This window comes from Python bivittatus, unplaced genomic scaffold (genome assembly GCF_059951505.1).
Source record: "Python bivittatus isolate LINGU-HERP-01145 unplaced genomic scaffold, Pbiv_v1 ctg000580_np1212, whole genome shotgun sequence".
In the NCBI taxonomy this organism is placed as follows: domain Eukaryota; kingdom Metazoa; phylum Chordata; class Lepidosauria; order Squamata; family Pythonidae; genus Python; species Python bivittatus.
The window spans coordinates 16,022,730-16,045,772 of NW_028277087.1; positions in this window are offsets into that span (position 1 = coordinate 16,022,730).

Genomic DNA, 23,043 nt, shown 5'->3' on the forward strand with positions numbered 1-23,043 from the left:
CACAGCCAGTATTTCTCTGAATTCCAGTCACAGGAGGACACAAGCAGGAGGATGTAGTTGTATTCACATCCTGCTTGTCAGCTTCCAGAGGCATCTAGTTGGCCACTGTGGGAAACAGGATGTTGGACCAAATAGGCATTTGATCTGCTTCAACAAAACTCTTCTTCTGTTCTTCTAATCCCTGAAATTAGCACCAAAGTCAGAGTCAGGGATGTCCAGCAGTTTTCTAATTGTTCCCCCTACAGTCATGTCCCTTGTTCTCTGTGGGTGGACTGGCTTGGGTTAAGAATAAGGGATAGGAGGAGCTGTGGAACACACCTTGAACATTTGGGAGAATAAAGTTGTAGTTTTCCTAAAAGCAAATACATGTGTGTTTGGAGTAGGAGATGAGGTAACCCTTTTCATGCATTCTTTACTGTCCGCTGGAACCAAGATTATTATTTCTTAAAAGCCCTGTCCTCCTTCCCATGGCCCTTTGCTGACCTCTTTTCCTTCTTGTATCTAATTCCCAGCATTGACTTCAGCTGTTTCAGCTGCCTTCCTTTCACTGTGCTGGTGTACTGCCTTGATCTTTGTGTAGGCAATCAACTCAGCGGCTCCCAAAGTGAAATGGCTAGCTGAGTAATTAAGTGATGCTGTTAACCAAAGCAGGATAAATCCCTCACTGTGATCACTACATAAGAGACTGCAGGCAGAGGCTGATGAGACAACAACTGATAGGATCAAATCCACACAGAGCCAGATGTTGAGGTCATATCGGTTCATATAACTCACCAGGCCAAAATGTGGTAGGCTACTTTTTTGGCTCGGTACATATGCAAATCTAGGAAATCCCATTATTCCCATAAACCATGGTTCAGATAAACAATCACAGAATCTGATGTCTATATTCAATACTAATTATCAGGTAGAAAACCCTTTCTCAGCCTTGCTAATGGGAATGACCAATTTTGCCCAGTGGAAAAAATAAGAGTGGCCAATGTTGCCCAATGAACATTAATTAGCCAACTTCATTTAGTCTAGTATGTGTGAACCCAGGCCATGGAATTAATTTGTAGTGCAGCATGTCATGTGAATCCAAAAAACAGAGTTGAGTAAATTACAGTTGTTAACCATGGGTAAATGTGTCTTGTAACCTGGGATCTTCAGTTTCTAAAGTCTGTGCCCTTCCATTTTGCTACAATCTATTGTAGCCCAATGCCAGTATGGAGACATTCATCTGCAATTCAGTTTTGTACTGATTAGATTTAACCCCTGCCTTTCCATCAGGAAAATAATGGGGCATAACGTGTGTGGTAACCTAACCAATGAACACTGGAGTTGCAATGGAGTGGGTCTACTGATGCTCCAGGGTCCTCACTAATCACTCATTTGAGAAATGCTTTTACTGAAAATAGTGCACAGAATGTTTCTGGCTGTTGTATGTGGGAGTGGTGACCCCAGAACAGTGTCTTCTAATGTGTAACAGTGTAAGTAGTCAGGTGAAGCCATAAAGAAACATAAAACATGCCAAGTACTTGGGATGAAAGAACATTTTATTCTCTCCATAAAAGTAAAATTTAGAGAAAACTGCTGAAAATGAATAGTAAGAGATGTAGAACATATAATTTAAATTATGGCATCTGCAAATATAAGGTGTAGTTATGGCTTATAATATGCAGGTGGATTCTACTTGTTTGAGGAGGAGGATATTTTTCAATGGCTACTATGCCACAATGTGGGGTGCCTGTGCCTCTCCTTAAGAGGAGATGAAAAACCAACAACAAGAGGAGATGAAAAACCAACAACCTCCATAGGTCAGCTGTTCCAGAGATCTTGCAATCAGAAAGTTTCCCCTTGTATTTTAAGTGAAATCTAGGTAGTTGCCACTTAAACCTGTTATAATGGTTAGTTGATTGGATATTGTGGAAACAGAATGCTGCCCTTGCCAGATCTTCGTCCTGACCCAGCATAGCTCTTCTTTTGTCCTATCAATTCAACATGGCAATATTACAGTGCCTGTGGTGCATGGAATTCCTGGGAGCATGCCAACTGTGCCAGCTGCAAAGATAGGACTTGAACCAAGATGAAAACCTACATGATACCAAGGATGGAGCTCCTGGTCTGAGGTTCAATGCATGCTGAGTGAAGGGAGGGGCTGAAGCGCAGATATTCACTGAGTAAGGTCAAAACTAAGTACAGACCTGGTTACTGGGAGGTATGTGCAGGAGGCCAGTACAGGAACACACCACAACAACTTTGCAAGACCGAAATGTGAGTTTTATTGCAAGCTCACCTAGATGCACTCAGAAGCAGGCCTTCTGACTAGAGAAAACCAGTTGGCTACCTAGATGATGGGGCCAATATAAACTACAGTAGTCCATTTTTTCTCATTGTGATGAGATTTTCCTCAGAAGGGATGGAGGTAACTCTTTACTGCCATCTAGGGACTCCAAGAGAAAATGATTTGGTCTCCTCTGCTGAATAGAGTAGGAAGACCAACTGAGGAAAGGTCCAGAGAAAATTCACTGCTTGGTTCTCCCCCCCTCTGCTCCACTCCCTAGGCCCTGAAGCAGAGCATCTGAGTTCCAGCAGGGACTTCTCAGAAGTTCCAGCTGGGATGCAAGCAGCAGTGAGCCTTGCAAGGACTTGAGCTAAACCTCATAGGGAAGATTTGGGAGAGCTGTTGATGTTGTGGCAATTCAGATAGTTTAAGGATGACACTATCATACAGATGGCACAGTCTCCTTTGAAGCAAGTGACTGTACTCGAATGGTTTTCATTTACAGGCACTCTGGCAGTTTGGAAAGCTTGCCACCCAACTGAGACACACATTCATGGTTTCCTTTCCAGCTGTGCCCTCGCTACCAGCATTAAGGACATTTTCCAGACTGCAGGTTAGACTGCTGTGCAAAGGTTGCCATGTAAGAATCCCCCGAGTTCAGAGTGTGGGAGAGTAACCTAGATCACACATAACCCCCACGGTCTGGAGGAAAGTAGCTGATGGGACGTCCCACGTGTATAGTGTGCCCAGGAGTTTGGCTCTTCAGACCTTTCAGCCCTGCTTTGGCAGCACCCTTTTGCCCTGGGCAAGGAGTGAATATCGACTTCCATGGCAAATAATTGCAGGAGCTCATGTTCAGAGCCTGCAGGAGACATCTTTCTGTCACTGTTTGCCAGAGGTCAGCCCTCTGGAAACACTCATACAAACACACTACACTAGTGTTTTTCAAACTTGGCAACTTTATGATGGGTGGACTTCAACTTCCAGAATTCCCCAGCCAGCATTCTGCATTACACCCCTCACACAGGAAGCGCCAGACAATTTGACATGAAAGAAAGTAGAATTTCAACCTATTTGGAAATCATTTTATTTATTTATAAATCAAACTTGTAGGCCGCCCATCTCACTACACAAGTGACTCTAGGTGGCTCACACATAAAAAGAGTTTAAAATGCAGAACAAAGTTAAAAAGACTACATGTGGAGTTAAAAAGCAGAGAGAGCATCCTCAGGGCACTAACCACCCCCAGCGTCGGGAGTCCCCATTAGATCCTCAAGCTAGTCAGCAGAGCCAGGTCTTAAGGCTCTTCTGGAAGGCCAAAAGAGTGGGGGCCAATCTCACCTCGGGGGGCAAGATATTCCACAGGGCGGGGGCAATGGCAGAAAAGGCTCTCCTCCTGGACCCCGCCAGCCAAAATTCTCTAGCTGACGGGGTCCACAACATGCCCTTCCTGTTGGAGCGGGTGGGACAGATTGATGTAACCAGGATGAGGCGGTTCCTCAGGTAACCTGGCTTTAAAGGTCCTAATCAACACCACTATTTGGCTTGGAGATTCAGATGCACAAGGGAACTGGATCCTGGATCATGATTGCTCAGTGAGAAAGAGAAAAGCATCCTGTTTATGTTCAGAGGCATCTGTCGGGGGATTATCCCTTGTTTTCAAGAACGGTACCAGTTCTTGAGTATGTGCCAATGAAAGGTCCCATATCTTTAAATATTACCTTTAAATATTAAATAACAGTAATTTAAATATTATCTTCAAATGACAAAGTATCTCTAATCATGTGCAAAGTACCCACTTTGTAGGATACCCTCTTTGATTTCCTGATACCTCTTTGTTTAAAGATACTTGGCTGTCTCTTAGTTCTGAAAAGGCTCTGGAAGTACAAGGCTCTACAATACAAGAAACTAATCTGTATTAATTGAAGCAAGTTAAATAAATCAAGACTGAAACAGGACTAATAGTTACCCAAAGGCATGTCTAAATAGAAAAACTCTTAACCAGGCAATGAAAACTATTCAACAAAATTAACTGGTAGGACTTTTTAGACAAACCGTGCCACTACTGAGAATACCCCCTTTTTTGTTTGTTTGCTTTAATATCTTTGATTTGTCTAACAAAACAATCTTTAATCTTAAAAAAAAGAAACTTAGAAAAAATTAAAATACAAGCTAAAGATAAAAACTAAGAAGGAAAAAAATCTTATATTGTACACCTATCAGTAGTCACTGGTTTACCAATAAATTCACTACTATACTATAAACAATATGTGGTATAATTGTAAAATATCACAACCTCTCTGCCTTAATAACACATAATGCTGCACCCTTTGATTGGTAGAAAATACTGCCTTTTCCAGAACAGATAGCTCACACACTTTGGACAACCATTCCTTGGCATCTGGAATAATATCATTTTTCCAATTTCTTCATATAATTCTTTTTGCCACCCCACCCCCATGCTCGAAACAACCACAATTCCTGATAGTCATATTCCAAAGCTTAGGTATATAATTCAGCATTACATCAACATCTTTAACATTTAAAGATTTTCCCATAAATCTACTAATATCCATCAATAGACAATCCCCAAAAGATATTAAATGATCACATGACCACATCATGTGGGTCAGTGAACCCTCAAATTTCTTACGCCTCCAGAATAAAACAATCGGATGTCCTTTCTTTCAAATACATTCTTTGGGGAATCTAATATACCCTAAGTACAATTTTTGATGAAGGCCCCCTTTTTGTAATGACCAGCTTCAGATTAATAGGGCTAAGACTCATCAGATAATCTCACTATACAAGAGGACACTCCTCAAGCTTTACAATAACGGCTTCAGATCTGAGATCACATATCAGGAACGCAGCTCCTAATCTCCTTCCTAATGCGGTACCTAGAAGTGTGTGCCTTGACTGATCCCTGCAGCACCCAGCCCTTCTTGAGTCAGAAGTCCATGATGGAGGTCAGCCCCCACAGAGGATGCAAATCATATAGTTGGCAGAGACCTTGAGGGTCATCAGGATCCACCTCCCTGCTCCGTGCAGGATCTGGAACGTAGAATGCTGCTGTAACATCCTTCAACCCAGCTGCCCTGCTTTTGCTTAAATATCTCCAGCAAAGGAAAAAGAAACATTTCAAAGGAAAAAAAAAAACATTCCAGGCAGGATATTTTTTGTGTTAGGAAGTAAAAAATCTGCTAAAATTTGCTTCCTTGCCATTTTCACCAGTTGCTAGAAATCGTATCCTTTGGAGCAACAGAAAACGATTCTGCATTTCCTTTACCCTCAGATATTAGATCACGTAAGCCAGTGATGGCGAACCTATGGCACGCGTGTCAAAGGTGACGCGCCAGTATTCACCAACATCCGACAACAACTATTTCTCCCTGTCTGAGTTATCAAAGAAACTGAGTTTGTTTTACTTGTATTTAATTTTTGTAATTATTTGACATTTCTTTACATAATACATAGCACCACACATGATCGAACTGTATTTTTTAAAAATAAATATATAAATAATTGTTTCTCTTTTGTTCAGGGGGCTGGGGTGACACGCCAGCAGAGTCAAGTTAGGCATTTTCCAAATGTTTGACACGCTGAGCCCAAAAGGTTTGGCATCACTGACTTAAACCCCTTTCATCCAGGCTGGCAATGTCCTTAAAATGGGATCCTAAAATGAGATACAATTTTCCAAATACACAACAGGGTGAAATTAGCCTACGACAGAGCTAACATCTCTCTGTTAAAGCAGCCCAAGATTGCAGTCAGAAGCCTTCTCTAACTCAGTCCCCGGCAGATGTGCTAGGCTTCAGCAACTCCAACCCCCAGCATGCAGTGTGGCCAACCAGATCTGCCATACTCATTCTTTTGCTCCAAAATACAACATTTCTTTATTTCTTGAATTCCATCATGTCACCTTGGGCACAGCCTTTCAACCTGTCAAGTTCCTTTCAAATGTGGTGCAATCTGCAAATTTTTTAGGCATCTTTTCTACACCCCATAGAATAATTGTCTCTGTGTGAGAGATACAAATGAGATTGCCCAGGACTCTCTTTATGTAGGATTTGGACTAAGGCAATTACCCTGCCACCTTCTGGAAGTTATTCTTCCCTCATATAACAATAAACATGCCTGGATATAAAGCAAGGGGGAAATGGTGAGCCCCTTCCAGTTGCCCCTCTTTTGGGGAGGGCTGTTTCTATGGAGCAAACCAGGTGTCTAAAGCCTTGCAAAGTTCAATGTCACTCCTTACTATAAAACTCCTGAGGCCCACCAACATTGGAGTCTAGCCTCAAACTCTTTGGACAGGCACAGTGTGGCCGGGCTCAGTTCTGCTTCTATCTCCCATCTTTCTCTTCAGCCAGACCCAAAGGCACAACAACAGAGATGTGCTGTCGTTCCCTCGAACCCTCTCTCAGCATTAACCTATCACGAGCTAAAGAGAGGATCCACTTTCTAAGGACCCATTTACCTTTAACTGTTGCATTGGATGGGCCACCCACAGGTTCTGAGCCCCCAAACCCCAAAGCCCCCAGAGTTGATGGGCTAGGGGGAATTAAGGGGCATGCCTTAACTCTGTCGTGGGTTCTTTTTAAACTGTACCCAGTTTGATCGACTCAGACTCAAAAGATCCATCAAAAGCACTGGCCCTCAGACCCTTGGAGTTTTATATCTCCTATAAGGACTGGGGAGATGTTTTATCTTGAAAAAAAAAGTGAAATATACAAACATATATTTGTGTGTTCTTTCCATGGCTATTATCTTATCCTACATTCTATTTCTAATGATACTATACAATATTCTCTGTATTGTATTCTACTTCTATGCTATATTATACTATTACTAGTATACTATTACTATTGCTACTATACTACTACTATTACTAGTATACAACAGTGTTTTACAGGCCCTGGCCTGTCTTTAAATCCTCTTTCGCTCTGGGATTTCTTCTATTTTTTCTTCTTCTTTATTCATGGGCAACATGTAAAGCACGTGCACTGTCCCAACACTGTGCTTGGCTTTGCCTCTTCTTTTTCCTCTGGACCCTTCAGCCTCTATGAAGAAAAAACACCTCCTTTCATTTGGCTGCTTCCTCTGTTCTGCTGCGCTTCCAAAACACACGTCCCCTCCAGTCTTCCCACCACACCTGTGTCACGGTTGCAGCAGCTTTATTGGCAGCTCTGCCGTGCTGATGCTGGGGAGGCCAGGTCAGGCCACACAAGTGTCTGCAGTTTTGCCAAGCAGACTGCCCTTCCACAAACTGCTCCAAACCAAATTGGATCAATGTCTTTAGATCTGGGAGGACTTTAAGGAGTGAGTACCTGTGTATAGTAAGCACCTGTGTATAGTATGTACCTGTGTTGCATCTTGCAGCCCTGCAAATCTCAAAAAACACAAAAGAAGTCTGAAAATGTTGAATCAGCTCATTGCAGTGATGCTGTGATGTCATCAACTCCCTACAGCTTTCAGGCACAGGATAAAGATGAGTTCCAGGCCAAAAAAGGCGAGCTTTCTGCTGCGTGATACCTCTTCAGGTGCCTGAGGAGGCTCTCATGTCCCTCTTAGCTTTCTCTTCTCGAGGCTGAATATATCTGCATGTTGTCCACTGGAGATCATATAAGATGCTGAATTCTAAGGAACTATTCTGTCCCTCAGCCAGCAGGACTTTTCATCTGTCAGCATTGGATAGGCTGATTAAAAACAAACTCCACTCTTTCTGCACTTAGTTAAAAAGTCAATTTTTCTGCAAACAGTAACATATGACAAATGGGGATGAATGTGGAGGGAAGGGCTCCATGCTTCCTATTGCCACAATTAATGAATGGCCACAAATACATACCTACAGAAGAGATGAACAGATACCCCTCTGTATGTTCTCCTTCACAGAGTTTCCTTCTCCTAGTCAGCCTTCCATGAGGCAAAATAATAAATTCTGTTGCCTTGAGAGTGATTGGATTATAGAATCATGGCATTGGAAAGGCCTATTTAGGCCACTGAGTCCAAGACCCTGCTCAGGGTAGGAATCCAAATTAAAACTTCCCTGAGGTTGTCTGGCCTCTGCTTGAACTCATCCAGAGCCAGAAATTCTTCACTGTGCAGTGGGCCCAGATTCCACCTAAGAAAACATCTAGTACACAACTCTCTACTTGGTTCTACCTAAGAAAAAGTTGGGAATAGAAAACCTCTAGAAAAGGGCTCCTCCCTCCAGCAGAAACTACTGAGAGACTATTTATTGTAGCTCTTGAAAGATGTTGTGCTTTTGATTCGTAGAATCATAGTATCAGAAGAAGCATTGAGGCTACTACATCCAACCCCATTCATAGTATAGACTCCAATTTCAAATATCACAAGTACGTTTAAAAGGGGGGAGAACCTTGGCCACATGATTATAGCCACCACCCTGACTCTTTTGACCAGCTCAGTAGATGTCCCTGACTGCAGTGTTAGAACAAATATTTGTGCAATATGAAGCTTTGCCTTACTCCGGAGTTTCAGCTGCCTCAGCAGGTCCCTCACGAAGAATGCTGGCTTAACTGGATTGTGAGCCATCAGGTAGGTGTCACCTCTCAGTGACCAAATAGATTTTCTCCAGGACAATCTGTTCCCAGTCTGGTCCCTCAGGTCTTCCAATGGTGCACCCATGATTGCTGTAATTGAATCTATTTATCTTGCTGCTGGTCACCCTTGTCTTTCCTTCCAACTTTCACAGCATTATAGACTTCTCAGGAGAGCTAGGTCTTTGCATGATTTGTCCAAAATACGATCATCTGAGCCTAGTCATTTATGCCTTCAGTGAGAACTCTGGGTTGATTTGTTCAATGATTCATTTATTTGTTTTCTTGACTATCCATGGTATTCTCAGGAGTCTTCTCCAACACCAACGTTCAAAAGCATAAATACTCTTTCTATCCTGGTTCTTTAAAGTCCAGGGTTGACTTAGCAGGCATGAAATTAACACAATTTTGTCTCTCCCTCCCCTTTTTTTCAACAGAGGATAACTTCCAGGCTACTTAGGTTTGTCATGTATTTTCCCTCATTTTTATGTGGATTGCGGGGAGGGGGGGAGACAAGAGTTACCCCATTGAAATGGAAACAGTGGCAGGGTGGTTGTGGGGATGTTGGTGAAGGGGACTGTGTATACATTTGCATCCAAAGATATGTGGTCTTCACCCACCACTCAGTATTGCACCCTCAGGGTGAAAAAGCTTGTTCACCTCTGCCAAAAAGACTCTTTTGTGTTCAGACATATTTCAGTTGTTATTATTGCCTTCCTTTTCTTTCAACAGAAGAGCAAAGTGTCCCTCTAAGTTTAACCAATAACAGAAAGAAAGGTGCTTTAGCTCTCAGAAGTTGGGAAGCAAATGTAGGAAGAACTCCCCCCTCTCCCAGAGATTTTTTATTCTTGTAAGCCACCCGGAGTCACCGTGAGTTGGGCAGCTAAATAAATACATACATACATACATACATACATACATACATACATACATACATACATACATACATACATACATTTCTCTAGCCTGGTGCCCACCAGGTATATTGGACCACAGCTAGCATAACCTCTGGTCAGCCGGGCCATCAGTTGGTGAAGACTTTTCAAAACTGCTCTCCCTAAATCCAGTTCTCAGCACTGGTTTTTTTCTGAATGAGAGGTGAGATTGCTCAAATTGAGTCCCATGTTAACAGAATGTGCTACAAATTTAGGTAATGGATGCTAATGGGAATTACCTGAATTTGGGGTCTGCTGTTATTAACTTCTTCCCATGGAGTGGAACTGCCTATGCTTTTAAGTTTTTAAAAAGGAAAAAGCAAAAACAGGCCAAACAGTTATTCTGAGCAACAGAGTAATGAGGCCAGATGAAGATATCTGGTCTAAAAGTAGAAAAAGTTCAAACAACATATATGAAAACCACATGGGCTCCAGCTGTTTTTTGGTGGCATGACTCATTGGACTTTTATGGCAGATTGACCAGTAGCTTCATGAGGGTGACTCACTGGTCCTGCACAAATGTGGGTGGGGTGATGGGGGAATAGTGTTCTACTAAACTATTTTTGATGTTGTTTTTCTTAGACTCCCCATGTGTATTCAACTTACTAAGCAAATAATGCATAGACTGGCATATCTTAAGAGACCAGGCAAAACTAATCTCTACTCAGTGATTGCAAGGGAACTCTTTCACTTAAAATCTCCCTTTCTTAACTCAATCCTCTCCACATGTGTTGAAGATAACAAGATTTCCCTTCCCCAATTTGCTATCCTCCAGAAACTACAACTTCGGCATCCTGGGACTCCAGGAAGTTATAGTTATATACAGTGGTACCTCGGGTCACAAACTTAATTCGTTCCGCGACTCTGTTCGCGACCTGAATTGGTCGCAACCTGAATCAAATTTTCCCATAAGGTTCAATGTAAATACGGTTAATCCGTTCTGATCCCTACAAATTTGGTCGCCAACCGATTTTGGTTGTGACCTGAATCAAATTTTCCCATAAGGTTCAATGTAAATACGGTTAATCCGTTCTGAACCATATGTATTTTTTTAAAAAACCACAAAAATATGACACAAAGTACAGTACAGTACAGTATGAAGAGAGAGAACACTAACCTTGCTTGAGGCGACTTCTGGCGTGGAGGACAGGAAGGCGGGTGGGGAGGCGGATATTGTTTGGAGGGAGAGTCCCCCTCCCTACAGGAAGCCACGACCACGTGTGTCACCAGGGAAAATGGCCGCGGATCCTGTTCGTCACCCGATGGGGAGTTCGCGAATGGAAGCAAAATTTTGCGAACGGTGCTGTTTGTGACCCGAATTAGTCGTGAACAGAAGTGTTCGTGACCCGAGGTACCACTGCATAGGTGTCCCTTTCAGGATCAGGTGTTCCTTACTAAAATTCTAGTGTATACAGAAGCTGCCTTGCTGTTTACTATCAAACTGCTCTTCTAATAGTTTAACTATTGTTACTGCTAACACTGTGTTTCTCTACTGCTGTTTTCTGCCCATGTTTTATTGTTGTGCTTGGTTAGGTGACAGTACCTAACCAATTTGACTGATCCCCAGAAAACTAAGCTGATGTTAGCACTTGGATGGGAGACTACAGGGATGTGTCTATGAAGTCACCAGGAGTTGAGCGCATCTCAAAGGAGATTTTACTTTCTGACTTCATTGTTGTGGATGACCTAAACTCTGCAAGGCAGGCAACTCTGCAAGAAGTACTCCAAAGTTTTCTCCTTCTGCAAAAGAAGCTTCTGTTTTAATACCTTATTCTCAGGAGCATGAGAATTTCTTTCTGATTTCCCTTGGTGGGATGTTGTTCTACCGCTGAAGGTGGCTGGGGTTACTGTTGCTGATATCTTCTTCAGGTAGACATCTTATCATCATTCTGGAACCTCCCTGGCTGCTCACACTTCCCAACCTGAAAAAGTCCAATGGGAGAACTTCCCCCATGGGGTCTTCCCTCGAGGTGACTAGAAAGGCAGAGGCCAGGGAGGTTGCTGATGGCTAGTCATGGGATATCTCAGTGGGAAAATAAGCTTTCGCACCCATTTCTTGGCCACCTGCTAACTCAATAGGCGAGATGCAAGAATGCCACACCCCACCCATGTGAATTTATTTATTATTTATCGTATTTATATAGCTGCTCATCTCGCATAAAGTGACTCGCACAAAGTACAACAATTAAAAAGAATAAATACATAAAAACTCCATATAAAAAACCAGCAAAAACACCCAAAACGGGAGGGGATAAAATTAATAAGGGAGCCATTGCAAAATCTCCCCGGTCCCCTGGGAGCCCCAGGCCTGATCACATAGCCAGGTCTTGAGGGACTTGCAGAATGTTAAGAGGGATGGAGCTAATCTCGCTTCTGGGGGGAGAAGATTCCACAAGGTGGGCACCACGGCAGAGAAGGCCCGCCTCCTGGATTACACCCAAATCCTCCTCTCCTTTGAAAAAAAAGTCCAAAAGCAAAAACTCTTTCTTTAAATTAAATGAGAGCAGGTTGAAAAGGAAGTTCAGGGAATATTTTTTTGCACCATCAAGCTAAAAGAAAGAGATCTAAGTAGAAAGCAGTTTTTCTGAGTCAAATGAGTGGTCTATCTCCCTCGTTCTGCATTGTCTACTGAAGGGCTCAACAATTTAATGTTCTCCAGATGTTTTGGATTGCAACTCTCAGCCAGCCTGCCCAAAAATTTGTCAAGTATTACGGGAGTTGTTGTCAAAACCATGTGGAGGATATGGATAAAGTATCTGAAATCAAATCTGGACTTGCAACTATTCTCTGATACAGAGAGAAACCTTGCTCAGCATCTAGTTCCTGAACCTCTTAACAGGGGGTGCCTAGAACTGAGTGTGCTACATCTGAGCCAGAGAGCCTCAAGCAAAGAGCTCTTCCTTCCTCAGCAAAAAATATGGGGAGCAGCCAGGTGGAGCCTCACTGTCTGTCACAGTGTCTCCCAAACTGTGGCAGCCTCTCACTCTCCTTTAGCCACATCAGATTCTGAAACAATAAATTATGTCACAATTGAGGGGAAATCATTCTTCTCTTTCCTGAATAGAGGTGATATTGCAACATCCCTGCATTTTTAAAATTCTGTAGAGCCCAAATAACTCTTTAAAAGAAAATGGAGAATAGCCCAGAATCTGCCTCCTCTAAATTTAGTCAGTGCAGAGCATGCTGTTAATTCTCCTTTTCATTGGCTGCTTTCATTGCACAGGAAGCAAATTTGACCCACTGAACTGCCTTGCTGGGGGAGGGAGTCTAATTAAAGACCCTGGATAATGGGAAGGCAGAGACCTCACTCCCCCTCAGCTCAAGAATGAACATCTTGATCAGCTCATCTTCATCAGATGGCAAGGGCAACTCGGGGGGGGGGGTGTCCTTTTTCTTACTGTTAGCATCTGATTGAAGCTTACCAGAAAACTGTGATTTGAAAATGGCAAAGATCTTGTGTGTATGGAAGCCTCAGTGGGGAGATGACAAAAGCCTCTTTGCCTTGAAAAACCAAACAAACTGGAGGTCAATTTCCTAAAAATGATACAGAGTCTTAATTGGAAAACATTTTTTAAAAAGGAAAGTACTTCCAGACAGATGCTTCTCCAACTACCAGCCAGAGACGTTTACATCCTCATTCCATACTTCCCTCTTTAATGAAGTATTTGTAGCAAGAAAAACATGGGAAAGTTAAAAGATGTCTGCATAGGGCAGTTCAGTTTCAATTCCTGGAGTACTTGATGGCTCAGAAATGAGATGGGTTATCAAGCATAACTCCTATGATTTTTCCTTGCAGTTGTTCCAAATATTATTCGTATGCTTGTGAACCAAAAATACAGACAGAAAGTGACACAAGAAAACTGCTGGGGGACTGCCATGGACCTAGAGGCACAAAGCAGTCCTCTGAATTATGCTCAGAAATAAATGTTGCTGAGCAAAAGAATTTATTCCCAGGTAAGTCCTATGTATTCACAGACATACAATTCATACATTTCATGGCCTTCATTATTTATGTACTAATGGTAATGCTGACAGAGCTGAGCTGCCAAGATCCAGATGACCACAAGAAGGCAGGATAGAGATAGGAAACTGTCTGCTTCCCTCTGTTGTTGTCCAGATGTTTACACCCCTGCTCTGACAGCCATACTAATGCTATGTGAATGGAATCACGAAAATATGAGCTTGATCTCTTTGTGCAGAAGGGCAAATATGATTTAACATAACAGAAACTTGGTGGGATGACTCCCATGACTGGAATATACCAACTGAATGATGCTACTTGTTCAAAAAGATCAGAATCAATAGAAAGGGAAGAAGAGTGGTGCTGTATGTTTAAATTATCCATTCCTCCTCAGAAATCCAAAGGAATGCACTCTGCAAAGTTGTATAGAGCATCTGAGTTAAAAGAAGTGGAAGAAAAAATAAAAAGCAACCATGGTGGTGTCTACTGTTGTTCCCCTCATCAGGAAGATATAGATGATGTTTTCCAAAAAGCAAACTGCCAAAATTTCAAAGAAGCATGAAGCTGTAGTGATGGGAGACTTTAATTACCCCATCATCTGTTGGGAGATAACTTCTGTCAAGCAGGGTCCTTGACTTGACTTGCCAACAACTTTCTTCTTTACAGTGTGGAGGAAATCACAAGAGGATCAGCTCTTCTTGACAATGCTAATCAACAGGAAAGACTTGGTTGAGTAGAAGCAGCAGGACACTGGAGGAAAGGAAACATGCATTACTGGAGGATTTGTTTTTAAGGAAAACTAAAGCAGCACAATCAAGCCTGTATCTTGAACTTCCGGAAAGTGCTTTTAATAAACTCAGAGCAATTATAAATTGGATCCCGTGGCAGGAGATCCTGCCTCTGCCTACTTCAGAAATTCACACCTGAATAGTATTTATTTAGAGCTCACGTTACATTTATCTCTTAAAATTTTAGAAAACCAGCTATTAAAATCTTGATCTCACTTTAGTTCAGGATGCCTCAGCATCCTATTTGAATAGAGATCCTGATCTCAGGTATATCTCTGGGCTTAATTTATAGGCATTTCCTTTTCCTTCTTTTTAATTTTCTTATTCCAAACTGGAATTGTCAAATGTAAAGAATAAAAAGAAACAATGTTAATGAACTAAAGAATAGCATTCGCAAAGTCTCCCAGTATCTTGGCTGAGCTCAGAAAACTTAATCAAGTCTGGATCTGATTAGTACCTGCATGGGAGACTACCAAGAAATCTGAGGACTATAACCTAGTCTGGGAAGTTGAAAAAAATATTTTATTTTTTTCCTTTCCAATTTTCTTCAGCAAATAAATCATCATGGCCCATGTTGCTACCATATTACTATTCTGCTGCAGCAAAATTGGCAATAGGAAACATATTGCCATCTAAAACAGAGTATATGAATTTAATTTAGTCAATATTTGGTATTCTTTAATAATTCCCAATACAAAGATACCTTTTCTTTCTTAGGTATGCAGAAGTTGTTTTCACATAATGATTTCCTGATCATCCCTTTCTTTGGTAACTAAATGTTAAGCATATAAGCACGTAAGGCAGGTATCATAACCATTTCAGAACATGCTTCCACAAAGTACATAGCTTTAAATTAGTATCAGACGCACATCTCAAGTCTCACTGAATGTGTCTGTATTGATTGATCAAGAATTATTAAGCTGATGGAAGAGGAGATGGCAGAATTCTTTCATCTCAACAAGAATTCAGTTACATCATTGCCTTTGGCATGAGGTAGAATAACAAACATGACTACAGGAAACATGCTACTTTCTAAATCAAGGAAAGAGAAGCAGTGGCCCTCCAGATGTTGCTGAACTCCAGTCCACTATCCTTCAGCATTTAGCCGTATTGGTAGAGCTTTCCTACTCCTGTTCTTAATCATACGGCACAACTATAATTTACAAGAATTGCACCAGAAATAATGTCAACATTCCATTCCTGTCCAGAGATAGCATATCTTGGAATGGCAGATGTTGATGATAAATGGGGGAGGGATTGCTGTTTCCATATCAGATTTATGTGCTTCCTATATAATATCCCCTAGGATTAGAAGCAGAAAAATTCTGGCCGAGAAGATCCTTTGATATAGCAAGGATTGTTACTCCAATGCCACTTCTGGGATCAAATAAGATTTGAGGCTGGTTCACAAGGAGACCTCTGGGCACTGAGAACGGACAAGAGAGGATGAGATTTTGCAGGCCTCTGTTTTCTTGAAAACAGACATCTGCCTGGATTCTCGAGCGTGACAAAGTCAGAAAAAAGATTTGCTAACAAAGCTCAAGACCAGTATGGAAAGAAGATACTCAAGGTTGTTATTTATGGCTGTATTAATAAGTGTTCCTTCAGTCTTTGAGCTGGCAGAAAAGTAGGCCAGCATAAATTGTGCTCCCCGATGGTGGACTTCTTTCTGCCACAGTAACAAGGCACATTAGCATGATCATTGCATTTTCTTTAAGGAAGCTAGCTTAACACTTCAGTTGTACCCATGTCACATATAGCTTTCTCTGCTAATGGTAAAGAGAAAGATCATCAAATCTGGCACATTTTGGCCTGTTTGCTACAAGCACAACCAAATCCCGATTTTACCCCAAGAATGCTTATACTATTCTATGTGAGCTAGGATCTGTAATTTGGAGATTCCCTTGCAAGGTACATGCAGTGTACTGAGACAGTCCACCTATTTAGTTATTCCTGATGTAGAGTGCTATTTTAAATATGTCTACTCAAAAGTAAATCCAACTACGTTAATTTTAGTATTATTAAGGACTCTAGATGGAGCCTCAGAGAGCTGCTTTTTAGGCTGGCTGTGCATTTATTGACAATTGGGCTAAAATGAGCATTCTGTGTTCTTCTTTTCAGAAGCAATAAATGGAACATCCCTCTCAATGTGGTCCTTTCTAGATATGTGGGGACTACAACTTTCAGGATTCCCCAGTTCTGGAAACAACAGCCCCAGCACTCCTCGAGGTCACCAGATCAGGGAAGAGTGTTACAGAATGTCGGATGGCAATTATCACTATAATATAAACTGTACCAGCTTATTTAGTTGCATAAATAAAAATACAAAACTTGTCTAATTTAGGTAGAGAGACTCTGGAGTGGACAAGATGGAAAAATCAAATTGGGACAAAAGAAAATTCTGTTCACTTATGAAGTTTGGTCCCTAAATGCCTTTGAACAGGGTGTCAATGCCACATCCTAGCTTTAATGCTACTTGTTTGATTTTGTTATAGCGTGTTGTATGAACCCAGCTAGTTGTTGCTTATTGAACAAACCACAATGAAGCAAGCCTGCAGTGAGTAATGAGAAGTTACAAAATTGTCCCAGTTCGCTGTTCTTAAGGTCTTACATGCCTGTTTCATTCTGGAGATCTGTTTATAATGGAGCAATTGAACAGTTGTTACTTATTTATTGTGTAGAATTGGGAAATTTCTAATTAGGAATGTAACATTTTCCCCAGCATTCAAAACCATGATGAAACCGTTTCTGAGAAAGCAAAATTCTTTCTCCATCTAAACAGGATTTTCTACTTGGGAATGCTTGTGCTTGTGTCACTACCACAGGCACCTATTATACTGTACCTGCTACATCATGGATGGTAGCAGAGAGGATACTTAAGGCTTCCCTCCCCAGAGGAATGATGTAGCCCTCCAGGGATGTCCCTCTGATGCACCTGAATCAGTAATGAGCTGATTCCAGGATTCATGAGCATAAACTGCAGCTGTCAGTTAATGGTATTTCTTGTCCCAGAATTATAGACAGGCAACTTGTCTATCAAATACACTTTTTTTCAAGATTACCTTTTCCCTTCATCTCCCCACTGCTTTTCCTGTGAAACTGAGACTCACCCATAGTGGGGAGTTAGGTATGATTCATGCACCTGTTACTAAAATTTGGCCATCTTCTACCAAAATCCTTGTCTGGACATTAAACCTTGATCTGACAGTAGAATTGGAACAGAGGGCTTGCCTTTAGCTTCTTCAAATGATGCAAGATAGAAAACAAAAAATATATAGTCTTTGCCTTTCTCACTGAGTTTATACTTGATACCTGAGGAATGATAAATGCAGTAGCAAATGCCTGGACCGTAAGGATAGTGTGGTTTAAGCTTATCTAAAATTCCTCCCTTATAGAATCTCATGGCATTTCCTGCTTCCTCCACCCCCTGCTTCCCCATTCCCCCTCCAGTATGATCACAAAGTTTATTTGTTCCTGAGGGAATTTTGCCTTGGGAAAATCCAGGCATGTCAAATTTCATTTTGAAATACCGTGTTTACAGAGCACAGTGGCTGACCACATATACGTGACACCACAACCAAAGAAATCACATGGTGATTTACCTTGTTCTGTAAAACCAATCCCAGGTTTAGAACGATATGTGAACTCAATCATTATCTGACATTTTCAATATAACTGTGTGAAAATTAAGAACTGAACTCTCATCATCCTTCCAGCCAGGAGGTTTTCTGTAGAAATAAATCCAGGTTTACACTGAAGAGGCTTGGTACCATCCAGAATGCTCATTCTGGGGTCTTGGCTAGCTTGTTTTTAAGTCAGGAATGGCATGAGAAGTTCTGATAAGTTTTGAGGGATTTTGCATAATTGGCAGCTGGGGGGAATCTCCCATGATACTCTTCTTGACAAGCTGGTAAAATGTAATCCTGTTAGATGGGTCTATGGATGGTTGATGAAACTTAACCTATCATTAGCTTCTAAGCACCCTGGAGGAAAATGAGAAAAGAGTCCTGCAGGGCTCAGCACTGGATTTAGGATTGTTTATTGATTTTTTCAAAACAATTTAGATGACTTATTTGTTATCAAACTGATGGGGTAACTAATACCTTAGAAGGCAAGACTCAAGATCTCCTTGTCACAATGGAGAACCTGACTAAGACTAACATGAATTTGTCAGCTATGCACATAAAAGATAGGTGAACTGGCTTGCCAGCAGGACATATTTTTATAACTTATCACATTTAATAATCTTCAAATGAAACATGGTGCTGCAGTTTGACATGGCAGCTAATTGGTTAATTCCATTCTAGACTGTCAGCAGAATAGAGGTAAGATCAGGATTTCATTTGGAGTTCTGTGGTCAGTTCTGTACCGGTTTGACTGGAAGGCAGCAAAGTTAACATGGGACCCAAGACCACTAAGAGGAATATGAAAGGAATTAGGTTATTTATTTGTAGTTAGATTTCTATTCTACCTTTCTTTCAGGAGTTTGAGGTGACTACATTGTGTTCCTTCCTCTTAGTCCTGTGAAGTAGGTTGGGCTGAGAGAGAGTGACTGGCCCAAAGTCAACCAAGGAGCTTCCATGGTTGAGGATGGACTTGAACCTGGGTCTCCCCAGTATGAGTTCAACACTTTAATCACTAGGTCACACTGTCTCTTTTAGCTTGACAAAGTGACAATGAAGAGGTGATAGAACTGTCATCTTCAATTGAAGGACATAGATTAGGGAGTAAAGGCATTTGCTGCAGAGGGTAGGACCCAAACAATGGGTTTAAATTACAAAAAGGGAATTCTGACTAGAAGAATTCCCCAATAATATAAGCTGTTCAACTGCCTCAGAAGATAAATTCTCCATTGATTTTTTTTTGTTGTTTTTTTAAAAAGCACCACTTATCAGGGATGTTTTGGTGATGGATTTCCTGCATTTGGCATGACTTGGACTAAACCAATGTTTCCCACCCTTGGCAACTTCCAGATGTGTCAACAAGCTCCCAGAATTCTCATCAATGGCCATGTTGGCTGTGGAATCCTGAGATTTGAAGTCTGCACATCTGGAAATTGCCAAGGTTGGGAAAAAATGTACTAGACAATCATTAAGGAACCTTCAAAACATATGATTCTGTGACTCCAACCTGCATTCTTTGGATAAGGCTCTTCTACAGGACCCCTGTTGCAAACCATCTATCCTTAAACTTAAGAAAAATTTAGGAAGGATGAGTTAGGACTGGAGACTTTCCTAGTAAGACATTTTCCTGAAACAGGTATGTTTTTTAAAATATCAGCTATTCCAGAAAATGGGGGAAAATCCTATCTGAAACAGCCTGACCAGCAAATGTGATTTCTATTGAGAATTTTCAAAGGTTCCTACAAAGATTTCCCACTGAAGGATATTTGTTTGAGAATAAGAATGTGATACAAAGAGGTAGGCTTCCCTAACCTAGCTTTTGAGATAATAATTTCTATTATTCCCCACAACATGGTGGCCATGCTTTCTGAGGCTGATGGGAATTTTAACTCCAAAAATCTGCTGGACATTAAATTGTGGAAAAAAAGTCACACAGAATTCAGAAATCAGTATCCATAACAAATGATAAACATATTGAATGGGTGTTACTTTTTCCCTCTTACAAATTTGGGCGAGTTTCATAAAAGAGGCTGATGTCAACAATATGTAGATTTTCCTCTTCCTATTATGCATCGGATTATCCACACACAGTGACTCATTTGAAAGTTTTGTGAGTAAGCAATACAACAGTCTTTTTTATTTTATTTTAATTTTACTTTTTTATCTTATTTTAATTTTATTTTTATATTATAAATGACATGAGCACTAGCTTCCACAAAAACCACGAGGAAACAGTCTGTTTGGAGAAGGCACTCTTGGTGCTTCTGGAGCTATCAGCCCACCTGCTGTTGCCTTCCTGATCTCTCTTCAATGGATACCTGGTACATATTCGGACGTGAAGGGAAAAGTCTGAATTCCCCCAAAACAGACATATTATTATTACACAGTGCATGCATATTCAAGGGAGTTCCAGCAGGTTCAAAACAGTTAATCTGATTATTGAAGCACCACAAGGTTGGACTGGTGACCATGTATCCTCTAGGCTTTGGGTATGTCCCCATCCTTTTCATATCAAACATCTCCAAATCTCTTAGCAGCACAAAGTGCAGTGGAACTAGAGGCCTGAACTTCCTTCAGAGAATAAAAAAATGTAAGTGTTAGGAAGGAGATTAACCTCGACCCAGTGCAGGAGTCCACTATCACAGCATCCCCATGAGATGGCCATCCAGTCTGTTTAAATACCTCCAACAAAGGAGAGTCCACAACCCCCTGAGGCAGTCTGTTCCACTGTTTCTCACTTTTTTGAAGATCAGAACAACACTAGCCCTTTCCCAGTTTTCTGTGCCCATCCTACAAGATATTTCAAAGATCACAGAAGTGAACTCTGAGAAGACAATTGCAACCTCCTTCAAGAGTCTTGGAACTGGTTTGGTAATGGAGACTTAAAATTGTTCAAGATAGTCAGGTGTTCCCAAATCTTCTCTTTACTTAACTTGGATTGCTACTCCTTTGTCAAATGTTTTGCTTAGGTCCGTTACCAGCAAGTTATCTGCAAAATCTAATTTTCCCTAAATTGAGAATCACATTCTTTAAAGCTAGATTCAACATTCTCCCATCTGCACTTCAAGGCAGATCTAGTAAAATTCCATCTGCCCACGTAGCAATGAGGAAGTTGAAACCATCTCACATGTATTTTTACGTTGTAAATTTTATAGGGATATTAGGTCAACCTATATTTTGCTCTTAACAGATAAATTTCACAGGAGACCAGATAATTTTTATGTGAACCGTCTTCCTCAGGATTTAAAACCATACATCACATGTGAAATAGCTAATTCTGTGTTGCTGCAATGAAAGAAGAAACCAGTTAAAGACGTAATCACTTTTGTTTTAGATATTACTTTTGGTTTGATATATTTTAATTAATAAAATGCCAGGGGATACATATTTTTATTTTACTAGTGATTTATTTTACTAGTTGTTACTAAATTATTCTATATATTTGCTTTGTTTCAATCTGTTTTTGTCCTTTTAAATTTTGCTGGTCATTGACCGAATAAAGATGATTGATTGATTGATTGCTTAGGTCCATCTGAACACACTCCCCTTAGGAAAAAGGCCAAAGCAGAATAGGAGTTGAGGAGCATTGTCCACTCTCTGTCACTTGTTACCATCTTACCAGCCTCTCTGAGTAACATGGTAGCAGGCTCACCCCTTCCTCTTTCTACTGACCCCATAAGCTCTTTTTGTTGCTTTTAGCTTTCCTTGCAAACCTATTTTCCTTTTGTACATTAGACTTTCTAACATTCTTTCTGCAGATATGAGTTACTTCCTGATAACCTGTTTGGTAGATACATGCTACTTGCTGGCATACCCACCTTCTATTCTTTGTAATAACCCTTTTAGCCCAATTAAACACTTCTGCTTCCTAAACTGTCCCCTGGTTTTCTCTCATTGAATGGTGTGTGATTATACAGTACTTCCAGCATCTCATTTTCAAGACTTTCCCAACCCTTCTGCGCTCCCTTTGACCAGAAAATTTCAGTCTATGGGATCCTCCTACAACTTCAAGTTGGTCAAAATTGGCGTCCTGAAATCTAGTGTGCATATATGATTATGTTCTAATTTCTCTTTCTGTAATGTTCTGAACTCCAAAATGACTTGATCACTTCCCCCAAGGTTCCAACTGCCTTTACCTCTTCAACCAGCTCTATCCTACTGGTTAGAATTAAATCCAGCAGATCCTCTTGTTTATTCTTCAGCCTTCTGGAAAATGAAACTATCAGCAAGATCACTAAGAAATTTTGGGAAACTTGACATCTTGACTTCTCCAACCAATGTCTGAATCTCCCATTATCACTAGGTCTCTCCTCCACAAACGTTCTGTAATATGGCCCAGGAGACCATTATCTGGACCTTCTGTCTGGTTTGGTAGTCTATAGCAATCCCCTTCCCTCCCCACACACAATATTTTTTTTCCTCTCTTTCTTGTATTCTTGTCCAAATACTCTCAGCTTGGCCCTTATGCTCAAATTCCTGGATTTACATCACATGCATGCATTTCCTTCACATATAAGGCCATGCCTGCTCTACTTTTGCCGGCCTTTCCCTTTGGAATACGTTGTAACCTTCAATCCTTGTACTCCACTAAAAAGTTTCATCCTTTACACGGTCCTGTTTGATAATGCATGGAATAAAAGCTCATGGGGGCTGGGAATGATAGGAAGTGTAGTCCAATATAGCTGGAAAGTATCAGGCATGGGAAGGCTAATTTACTGTTTCCGGAGTTTACAAATTACACTGTGGGGAAAGAGCAGGGATCTCTTGGGTGTGTCCAGTTCAAAAATGAGTATTTGGATTACACTGATGTTGGGTTGTCTGCATCAATAGTTGAATTATTTTGGAAGTTTCCATAGTGATAGGTGACTCATTAGAATGGAGAAATAGTACAAGATGAAAGACATAAAAAGGAT